This window comes from Canis lupus, chromosome 9 (genome assembly GCF_048164855.1).
Source record: "Canis lupus baileyi chromosome 9, mCanLup2.hap1, whole genome shotgun sequence".
In the NCBI taxonomy this organism is placed as follows: domain Eukaryota; kingdom Metazoa; phylum Chordata; class Mammalia; order Carnivora; family Canidae; genus Canis; species Canis lupus.
The window spans coordinates 18,343,288-18,354,793 of NC_132846.1; the positions used below are offsets into that span (position 1 = coordinate 18,343,288).

Consider the following 11,506-nt stretch of genomic DNA (forward strand, 5'->3'; position numbering starts at 1 on the left):
ATAGATATATAGATATTGAAGGATCTATATCCTATATATATATATCCTATATCCTATATATATATATAGAATATATATATATATATCCCCCAAGAAGAAAATTTCCCACTAGAAGAGAAATTAAAAGATTTTTATGTTCTAGAGCTTCCAGGTTCAATGCAGTGTACCTTTAAGAAGTCTGTATAAAATTCTCAACACAAAGACCTTCAGATGCTATCCTTCTTTCTGAGCATGAAATTCAACATTAGACCAGTTTACTTTAGGGAGGAAAGCTTCTACTATTGCTCTTACCAAACCTTGAATATCAGCCTCCAACTGAGCTACTTCCTGGACATTTGTAAGAAGACCTGGGAGAAATTCCAGCCACCTGTTTTTTCTGTGAAGGGGGTTTTCCCCCAGGGGGCCGTCTGACTTGTCTGATAACCACGGCACCACCCTGGACAGGAAGAACAGCTCTTAGCAACCGGTCTAGGTGCCTGTGAGTGGAATTGCGAATGGCCATTAACCTTTCTAACTCTTCTCCAAATTTGGAAGGATCTTCTAAACGTAGAGATAAAGGGCTTTAGAATTTTAAAAATCTGCCGCTGTCCAGGGGACATGGATTCTCCAAGGGGGAGGCCCAGGATACACCCACCAAGGACATTGTGTAGGGATGCCTGAAGCTAGTAGAGCCTGACTGCAGAGCCCTGGAAGGTAAAAGAAATTGTAAGCGACCACAAAGCAAACCCTATTTGCCTGCCATAGGTACTTCTGCTAAATTCACTTCCTGGCTTGTAGTATGTATAGGAGTAACCTGTATATCCCAAACCTGGAGATCAGTCTGAGTGCTCTCAGTAAATCTTATTTTCAAAGGGAAGTCAAAACATGCAGTTGGGTGTTTAAGGGATTTCTCAGGAAAGTTGGAAGAGTTCTAGAATCTAAGAGAACTGGCTGAGAAGATGGAGCTGGGTTTTGAGAGGCTGGTTTTAGCTGGCAATCTAGAGATCCAAAAGATCTTCTGCAAGGACAGGAGCAGAGAGTTGGGAGTAAAGGACATATAGGAGGAAGGAAACAGGAGTTATGTTAGATGTGACTTTAAATTTTTGTTCTAAGTCTAATTTCTTCTGTTCTTTCACTCTATTGAGGGAATAGGGCTAAGGCTAGCCATTATGCTTCTTTGTATCTTTTTTCCATCTGATCTTCCCACAGGTACTAATGGGATAGGTATTTAGGATGAAAACTCTCTAAAAATTGTTTCAAATAAAAAAGGTTTTCCAATTCAAAAGCTCAATTGTTTGACTATTGACAGGTAAAATCTTTGATGGTATATTTATTCCAATAGCAACTCAATTTAATAAACTATTTCATTGATGGGACACCTGCATGGCTCAGTGGTTGAGCGTCTGCCTTTGGTTCAGGGCATGAGTCCTGGGATCAAGTCCCACATCAGGCTTCCCTTGGGGAGCCTGCTTCTGCCTCTGCCTATGTCTCTGCCTCACTCTGTGTCTCTCATGAATAAATAAATAAATCTTTTAAAAAATTTAAAAAATAAACTATTTCATGGAAAGACCCAGGGGTAACTTCCCAGGCTTAGAATAAATCTTTACTATGGATACAAAAGACATCCCTGCAGTGGATGCAAAGGCTGCAGCTCCCATGATCCAGAAAGTTCACTCCCAAAGATAGTCTAAGAAAGTAAAAGTCCTTCATTGCTACAGGTGGTAAGTATGGTATAATGAAAACAGTATCTCTGATTTGCAACAAGAAAGTGAAACACCTCCAGTTACAGGCTTTCTATTCTGTGACACCAGGCAGGTGCTATTGGAATGGGATTTTTTCCAGCACTAACCAAACAATGAAAGTTGAGATGACAAAGCCCCTTATGGACTGGGACCTCTTGTAACAAACTCCCCTGACTGCTGGCACAGTGGGACAAAGAGAGTACAGCTTGTGATTTCATGTCTCTCTAACTGTCCACGAGGATATACACTGATATGTGCACCTCCTGGCTGGTGAAGACCAAAAAAGAATGTTCTCACTGGTCACAAAACCAAGTTCTCAGGACATAAACCAAGATGACAGGAAAACCTCCTCTAGTTTTTCTTATATGCACATTAACAACTTTATCTAAGCCTTGGGTCTCTCAGAGCCAAACTAATACCTAAGAAGAATGTGTGGCTGTACTGGGAATTGTGTGGTATTTTAGTGTATCTCATTGCACAGAAATGTTCTTAAGTTTGGCAGATGACCTAGTGTCAGACTAATTCATTCTCTGGCCAACTTATTCTAATGCAGAAGTCTTTGGGTTGGGGGACAAGCACTCTACTAGCTCTTAAGTGCTTGATCTGTGCTCACCAATTTTGCCACTTTGGCTTCCAAGATGTCCCTTAGCAACAGCCGTCACCTCATGTACACATTAACCTACAGCAAAATTTGTTGAAACAGACACTGGTCTGATGAGAACTGTGAACTCACCAACCTGCAAGCCAGCTCAAATAGCAAGCTTATAGGGCTTATGTCTGAGTTTTGCCTATGATTTTCCTCCCTAAGACAAACAGCACAACAGACAAAGACAAACCGTGACCATCTCTAGGGAGAAAATGATCAATAAAAATCAAGAGTACTCATAACAAATCTTTACCGGAATTACTATACCGAAGGAACTAGTTCCACAAATATTTTCTCATACCTAAATCTAGAAAAGAAAAAAAGTGACTCTCATCACTCATGCTGGCAGGCAGAGACCCAGGATACAGAGTAAGAATTCTTACCTTCTGCCAGCTTTTTGTCAGAGGTGCCAGGATCTCTCAGCTACAGCAACCTCAGAGCAAGCAATATCCAACCAGTACGGCTGATCCTGCCGACTATGCCAGCTGTAGGGGAGGAAAAACTTTCCTCTACCCTTCTAGACTTTCTGGCTGATCTAATAATTAGGTTGACATGAGACAGATTAACAGAAGAAAAACAAATTTAATTCTGCATGTACAGGGTCCCATAAGAATATGAGACCCACAGGTAGTCCGACAATTGAGGCTAATATGCCATTATTAAGAGTTAAGAAGGAGGGGGTACGGGTCTGGGACTTCAAAGTAGGGGACTTCAGTCTACAGGAAGATGGGAAGAGCAAATGTTTGGTAAATAAATGTGGTAACCTGCCGAGATGATAGGACATGGAGAGGACTTTGAACAACAGACCCTGCTTACCAACCCCTCCCTTCCCCCCAGTTTACTACTCCTAGCCCATATTCTTTGTAGTTATCTTTGATAATAGCTGTCTTCCTGGACCATGCCATCTACCAAAATTCCTTTAGGCAGTTAAACAGAAAGTAAAAGCCTTGTCTGAGCCTTCTGGGCTTTGATTGCCTTCAGCTCAAAATAGCAAGCATGCCAAATTGGCACATTCTTGGGATACTTATTCTGAGCCCTGTCACTCCCAAAGGAAGTGCTGATAACCTTTAGCAGTCTGACTTTTATCTGGTTTAATTTATATTCTTCTTTTTATTGAACATGTTTTACAGATTTTCTTCCACATGTCTTATGCTGCTCTTTTCAAGCCATCTGCCATAGGATATTACTTTCTTAGTTTAAGGTGATCACGTTTTTCAGGAAAACCCACCAACTTTGGCTTATGAATTCCTATAAACTACTATTTTACCAACTAATTTCTATCAACTTATTTCAGGTCATTCCTACATAAACTACCAAAGCAATCATCCTCTTCCCAACCCTACACCTCATTTTGCTGCTGCTGAGGCCTAGAGTAGTGTTAATTTCTGGCCCAAAATTGTGATTACAATCTGATTTTTAAAAGAAAAGGAACAAACTGACTTCTGATTTTTTTTGTTATAGCTATTATACTCATTAAGCAACAATTAACTCACTAATGTGAAAATTAATCAAAAGACAGGAAAATAGTGTATCTTGATATAAACAAGGCATATTTTAAGTTTTATATGGTAGCCTTAAAAAAAAAGACAGGAACATTTGGATAATAAAACATTTAGGTAGATTCTTGGCTGGTGGAATGACTCTTCCCAAATAGTGTTGTTGATCCATGATCTCTAATATCTGACATTGATCCAGCTCTATTAACATATTTAATTAACAATAATAGGTAATATATATCGAATCTTTACTCTGGGCTAGGGGTAGGAATTTTGATATTAATTGATTTATTCCTTACAAAAACCCTATGAAGTAGGTACTATTATATCCTTCATTGTAAAGATGAGGAATTAAGGGTGAAAAAGGTAAGGGCACCCATTCATGATAATATAGCTCGTGTGTAGAACCAGGATTTTTCCTAGACTGACTTCAGAGCCCAGAATTATTTCCACTCAGCTTTCCTGACTCTCTACCAACTATGCATAGATCCAGAAGTCAGTCTTATTAAACCTGTATATGGCATAAAACCAAGAGAACTGGCTAATTTCTTGAATGACAGGATTGAGACAAGTAAAAAGTAATAAGATAACATTCAAACAATAAAAATGTTAAGCCTGCATTTCAATTCAGCAAAATCAATACAATGCATATAAAAATAAGTCTTTTTGTAACAATTTATGTAAAAAAAATAAATACTGAGTTGTCTCAGGTGACTAAAAGCTCAATATAAATCAACAGTTTTCCTATTAAGAAATTTATGCTACATATGTTTCCAGACCAAGGGAAATAGTATTGTACATTTCAGTGGTCAGAGCATCTCTAGAAGATTGAGTTATATTCTGATACCTCATTTTAAGAAAGATACTTGGCCATTTGGAATGTGTTCAGAGAAGCATGACTAAGATAGTATGAAATCTCATCATAGGCCTGATGACTAAATTAAATATATTATGTTTGATGACAAAAAATTTGGAGATGGACAGAGTGGAAAGATAGATATCAGAATCTACACAAACAGAATTTAAATATTTGCTGATTGCAAGATGGTCTTATGAAAGATAGAGAAGTTATTCTGCATTGTTCCAAAAAGACAAACCAGAGTCAAAGAACCAAATTTATAGGACGCCAACTTTCAGGACAACATTCAAGGAAGAAGTTTCTCATAAGTGGAGTCATCTAAAAATTAAATGGTTGATAAGTAATGGATACAAGTAATCTTTATATAATGGATACACTTGCTAGAATATATATGCATCAGATACACTCGCTAGAACTTAAAAAGCTGATGAATAGTATTTACTTTAAAATGGTACAGCAAAGAAAATGTGGATGGAAGATAGCTGAAACAAGAATAAAAAAATATTTATTATTGCTTATTCATCACTATAGAACACTCGGAGCTTACTTATATAATTCTTTCTACACTATAGATAACTGAAATTTTTACTTACACAAAATGAATACATTGCCTCAGTGGATAGTGAGTTCCCATTTTTGGATATGGTCACACAAAAACTGGATGTCCACTTGAATAGGATGTGCAGAGTGCACAAAATGTTGGACTTTAAGGGTCTTTCTAAGATTCTGATCCTGAAAAGGAAACTAGCAATTCACAGAGGTAACTCAAATGGGAAGTAATTTGGAGAGGAAGATAACCCCTAACCAGCATCTTTTATTATTGACAGATTTTTGCTGCCTGTTCATCATGTCTCTTACATGCTATCTTGTTTGGTTCTCTGGATTACCTATTCCACTCCCTGGTGGTTTGGATGCTGTCAAGGTCGATTCCTACACAACAGAAACTCTCATAGTAAATCCTGTAGCTAAAAGGTACAAAGCTGTCAAACAGCCTTCAACTGACAACTTTCTCAAACATGAAACTTTCACACATTAAAATAGCTTATCATTTGAATAGAGAATCAAAATATTTCACCTCCCTTATAACTACCCTTTGAAATCTATCACTAGGGATGCCTGGGTGGCTCAGCTGTTGAGTGTCTGCCTTTGACTCAGGTCATGATCCTGGGGTCCTGGGATTCACTCTCTCATCAGGTTCCTGCGAGGAGTCTGCTTCTCCCTCTGCTTATGTCTCTGCCTCTCTCTCTCTCTGTGTCTCTCATGAATAAATAAATAAAATCTTAAAAAAAAAAAAAAGAAAAAGAAAGAAATCTACCACTAGATAATCATGCTAGGTCTCAAAACAGAGCCCCAGTGCAATCAAATGTGAATTTGAGAGGATCACCCTTGATCCAAACTTAATTACATTTGAAAGGATGATATTTCAGAGGATCTTCTGAGGAAGATAGTTGAGCACCACATTAGCTTACCTGTGACAACCCGGATCTATTTTAAATAGTTGAAAGTGGTTGGCCAGCTATTTCAGTTTCTTAGGCATTTGGTAGTATTGCACTTGCTGGTCCTCATGTGGTTAGATATAACCTCATGTAATTCTGTGAGTAAATTGTGCCAGAAAATTGTGAGTAAAGCATTGTCAATGTAAGACCCTCTAGATCTCTCATTTCCCACTGGCATGGCCATCAGCAATGTTCAAAAAGCAAGTCTTCCATCTGTATAGGTCCCTGCATGACAACTATGAGCAAAGCCCCTTTGATATCCCAGGATGGACATGTAGCTTGAGTGCAAAATAAGCCTTCATTGTTGTAAACCACTGATATTTTGGAGGTGCTTGTTACTACAGATGGTAAGTAAACTATTAAAATGGCCCCCTGGTCCCCTCCCCTTGAATGTGGGCAAAACTTGTGAATATGTGAAATAATCACTCTCATGATATGGACAAAAGGAAGTTTGGGGATATGATTATGACCTTCAATTAGTTGACTTTAATTAGTTGATTTAATCAAAAGGAGATTATCGTAGGTGAGCTTGACCTAATCAGGTGAGCCCTTAAAATAGACAAAAAGCAGAATCAGGTATTCCAACTGGCTTGAAAGAAGCAAACAGCCAAATTATTAATTGTCTATGGACAAAGGCAGTTTCTAGGAATTGGGAGCAGTCCTCAACTGAAGACTAGCAAGAAAATGACTTGCAGTCATGCAGCCACAAGGAAATGATCTCTGATAACAACCAGTAAGCTTGGAAGAGAACCTTAGGCCACAGATGAGGTTATAGTCCCAGCTGGCATCTTGATTTTCAGGTTGGTCAGTCTGAAGACAGGACCAAACAAACGCATATCCGGAATTCTGACCCACAGAAACTGAGAGATAATATATTTGTGTTGTTTTATGCTGCTAAACTTGTGTTAATTTGTTGCCACAGCATATCTGAGTCTATCACAGCTGATAAGTGGGAGAAATTAACTGCCATGTTATGATTATTATCGTGCTAGAAATATTTAGGAAATCAGAAAAATCATATTGATGAATAACACATCTGTATGGTGGAATTCTAGATAGCCATTAAATTGAATGATGTAGGTCTGTATGTGCTGTTATCAAATAATATTTGACATATTTGTCCAGTGAAACCTTAGTTGTATTAAAGTACAGATCATGTATACAACATGATTTCATTTGCATTTTAATGGATATATAAAAATTGTATATCCACAGACACTTTCTGGAATAATAAATAAGGAATTATTAACAATGACTATATCAGAGAAAGGGGCATTGGAAGTCCACAGTAAAAAGAAGAATGACTTTTTATTGTACAAATGCTTGCACTGCTTGAATTTTTATCATGTGCACATATTGTACTTCCAGTTTTTGAAAAATGAATATAAATGAAAAACAAACTAATCAACCTACATACTGAATATATACTGAAAGCAAACCACTTTCTTAGGTACGGAGTTGCACAAAAGTTCATGGAGTAGCTGCTTGTTTGGCAATGCAAAAAATGAGACAAGTTTGAAAATGCTGATGGCAACACAGAGAATTATAATTTGTGTAAAACTGGAAAAATGGTCAGTAGTTAATGAAGTCCCAAGAGGGCATAATAAGAAAGAGTACGCAAATGTTGTGAGTATGGAAAAAGGTAGGCTTCAAAGGAAGGGCACCATCTCTAACATTGCAGAGTCAATGTTACCATGTAAAATGCTGTCCTTCATCTAACAAATCTGAATCTGATGAGTTAGGTGTTCAGGGAGGTAAATTGGGTTTGTAGCAGATGTTCCTAGAGCCTTGGATCTATCTGCTCAGCCTACTTCTGATTTTAGCCACATCTGTAGTGGACACGTATAGCTTCCCACTTCATGAAACCTGTGCTTTTCTGTTTAGGAACTTTTGCCAAATCTGTGGGAACCCAGTACCTGGAAGTGCTGGGAAGCTAACATCTCTGAGAGTTACCCTCAACCAACGACAATGGAAGCCAATGGACAAATGCTGCCATTTCCCAGGCCAAAGAGAATTTTGGAAAGCATTCTGTGATTTGAACTCTCACTGCCTATCACAGTAGAGAATTTAGAATGCAGCCTTTATTGGCTTTTCCTACTTCCATTTCATTCCTTCCTCTTTTCTTCCTACTTCCTGAAATCACTTCCCAAATAAATTGTGTGCACTAAATCCTTATTTCAAGCTCCAATTTTGTGGGTTCCCAAACCAAGACAGTGTTAAAGAAGGGGGAAAAGCAAGCAGTTTTCAATGGTCAAATATGCAAAACAATAGAGAATTGCTTCTTACAACATTATTTCTACCTACAGCCTAAAATAGTCTTAAATCATGGGTGTTCACAGTGCCTCTCTGCAAGAAAGGATTCTACAATGAAATGGATCGCATTCAATCCCAGAGAAGGCCTGTTGTGCTAAATTAGGCCTGTTCTGAGAATGCTAACCTGTAGTAGCTCCTGGAGGAAGGCATTTCAAATGTTCACTAAATTCTCCTTACTTTCATTTTACCTTGTGATGCTTCATTATGCCCCCCGCCCCCCCAAGTAACACAGCAAATAATTCCCTTTGGCCCTCACTGTTTGCTGCTTTCCAAATATGGAACAAAATGCTTGCCATCCTCTTCCTCGCTGTCTAGCCAAACTTACTTTTCAAGCCTCTTCATCTCATTTTGTTCAGTCATGCAAATTCTTTTTTGCTGTTTACATGTGCCATGCGTTCCAAGTAAAGAGTTTCATCACAGAAGTGGGGTGCCTGAGACAGGCTTTGGGAAGACTTCAATTTGAATAACAGCAACAAAGGAGAAAGTTCCTCTGTCCACCTTCTAAATCCTCCCTATGTTGCAAGAGCCAGTAGAATTTGTGACCCACTTAATTTCACAGAGGAAATCTAGGATTCTCAGATTCCTCTCCATCAGGGCAAGTATCTACAGTAGCTTTTCCTCAGCTATACCTGTTCCCTTGTGCTACTCCTTTTGTTGTAGGTATAATTAAGCTGATTGCAGGCCTCGATGGCCACTATATCCAAGGAAAAAACCCAGTAGCAATTCAAAATGATTGCTTTAACTGTGCTTTTCTCTCCGCCTTGCTCACTCAGAGAGTGCTTATATGGCTCCAAGGCTCTCGTTGTTAATACTAGATAAGATTTTACTCTTTTGTTAAGTCTTTGTAAGCCTCTTCATCTTTCTCCAAAATGGCTTCTTCTGGGGCCCAGCTGGTTTCTTGTGACAACCATCTTTCACCCTAGAAGTTTCTCAGGATACAGAAAACCTGCCTGTCATCATTCCCCACATTTGCTCCCTGATCACTACCCCTTCCATGTGTGTTTCCTCTCTGAGACAATTAAGTTCTGAAGCTCACTAAAGCAAAGGTCAATTTTATTGCAAATTATGTCCAGATCTGCAAGTTAACTAAGTAAAAGAAATTTAAGGGAAAAAAAATCTTTTGTTCTTCTTAGTAACTTTTAACTTCAGGGAAATTAAAGAACACATTGTGGTAAGTGTGACATCACCAGATTTAAACAAAGGACTTAAGATACTTTTTCTTTTTTTTAAGATTTTATATATTTATTCATGAGAGACACAGAAAGAGGCAGAGACCTAGACAGAGGGAGAAGTAGTCTCCTCACCGGGAGCCTGACATAGGACTCGATCCCAGGACCGGGATCATACCCTAAGCCAAAGGCAGATACTCACCCACTGAGCTACCCAAACGTCCCTTAAGATACTTTTTCTGAGTACATATGATCAAGTTATTACTTCATGTTAATACTTCAATCTGTATTTGGAAATTTTATAACACTTTATGTGATCATTTCTGAAAGCTCAGTTTGAGACTACTCTGCACAACATAGGAAAAGAAGTAGGATAAAGAAGTAATGTTTGTGAGGTGGCTATTCCACACCAGACACATTTAGCACATGTTGGCTCATTTGATTTCACAATAATCTCCATCCTACAGATAATCAAACTTAGGATAGGTGACCTGCTCAATTTAGTAATTACATGGACAGGTGAAAGAAAATCTATCTTCTTTCCACTTCATCACACGGCTTTCAAGTAACAGACATACTTTCTCAGTTGTTCTATGTGCTCACAATCGTTATCACAATCAGTATAGATATAATTCAGATAGAGGTTGCCACTCCTTCCTATTTTGTAAACGTTGGAAATATGGATTGTTGAATAGAAAGAAAACCCAGATCTTCAATATTTGTTCTTTTAGAGGAATGATGGGATATAATCTCTTGCTTCTTGCTAACGTCCCTGTGATATCAGGGATATCAGGGATATATTTTTCACAAATCCTATTAGAAAGCTATAGAAGACACTGCTTGTTGCTTGGCTGTCCTAACCACGACTCCTAATCCATGATTCCTAACCATATTCCATGAGTGGGCATAGAAAATCCTGTGGTTTACATACATGCCAAAGTCAGCTAAGGGATTTCTGGGAAAGCCTTTTCTTTTTTGATATGGATGCCACATACTTCCTTTTAATTTCTTCTTTCTTTCTTCCTTTCTTTTTCTTTCTTTCTTTCTTTCTTTCTTTCTTTCTTTCTTTCTTTCTTTCTTTCCTTCCTTCCTTCCTTCCTTCCTTCCTTCCTTCCTTCCTTCCTTCCTTCCTTTTTCTTTCTTCCTTTTTTTCTTTCTTTCTTTCAATCTTTAGAGAGACAGCCAGTAGGGAAAGGAAAAGGGAGAGAATCTTAATCTTAGGCCCACACCCAGTGCACAGCCCAACACAAGGGTCAATCTCACGACCTGAGATCATGACCCTGAGAGCATGGCCTGAGCTAAAATCAAGAGTGCGACACTTAACCAACTGAGGCACCCAGAGGCTCCTCACCTTCTTCTTATCTTAAATGTGGATGAGATGATTGGAACCAGAGTAGGCACCTTTCAACCATGAAGGAAAGACTAAGAAAATCATGGTGATATGAGCCCTGACAGTGGTGAACAGCTGAATCTACAATAGGAATAATAAATCCTTTTTTGTTCAAGCCTCTATAAGTTGAGTTTTTGTTATTTATAGCTAAATGCATTCTAACTGATAAGGAACAAAATATTTTACAGAATAAGTTTGGTTCTATTAAATGAGAATGTATTTTATCAGTAGGTATCAATGTGAAAAATAATCTACATCAGTGTTATCCAATAGGCTTTCTGTGATAATGGAAATGTTCTATATCTGCACTGTTGAATATGGTAGCCATACATGCTCATTGAGCACTTGAAATATGGCCAGTGCAACTGAGGAACTAAATTTATATAGTATTTAACTTTAATCAATTCAACTTTAAA

The 11,506-nt window shown here is 38.2% G+C and overlaps 2 long non-coding RNA genes across 6 annotated transcripts in view; one reads left to right on the forward strand and one right to left on the reverse strand.

Annotated features, from left to right (window-relative positions):
- The window catches only part of LOC140639858 (uncharacterized), a 25,364-nt gene extending 16,971 nt beyond the window's left edge, over nt 1-8,393 (forward strand). The window contains exon 4 of the long non-coding RNA XR_012036497.1: nt 8,103-8,393. This is a non-coding gene — a long non-coding RNA (uncharacterized lncRNA). The remainder of the gene's footprint in view (nt 1-8,102) is intronic.
- Nucleotides 1-11,506, reverse strand: part of LOC140639859 (uncharacterized) — a 415,066-nt gene that overhangs the window by 105,681 nt on the left and 297,879 nt on the right. The window lies entirely within an intron of this gene.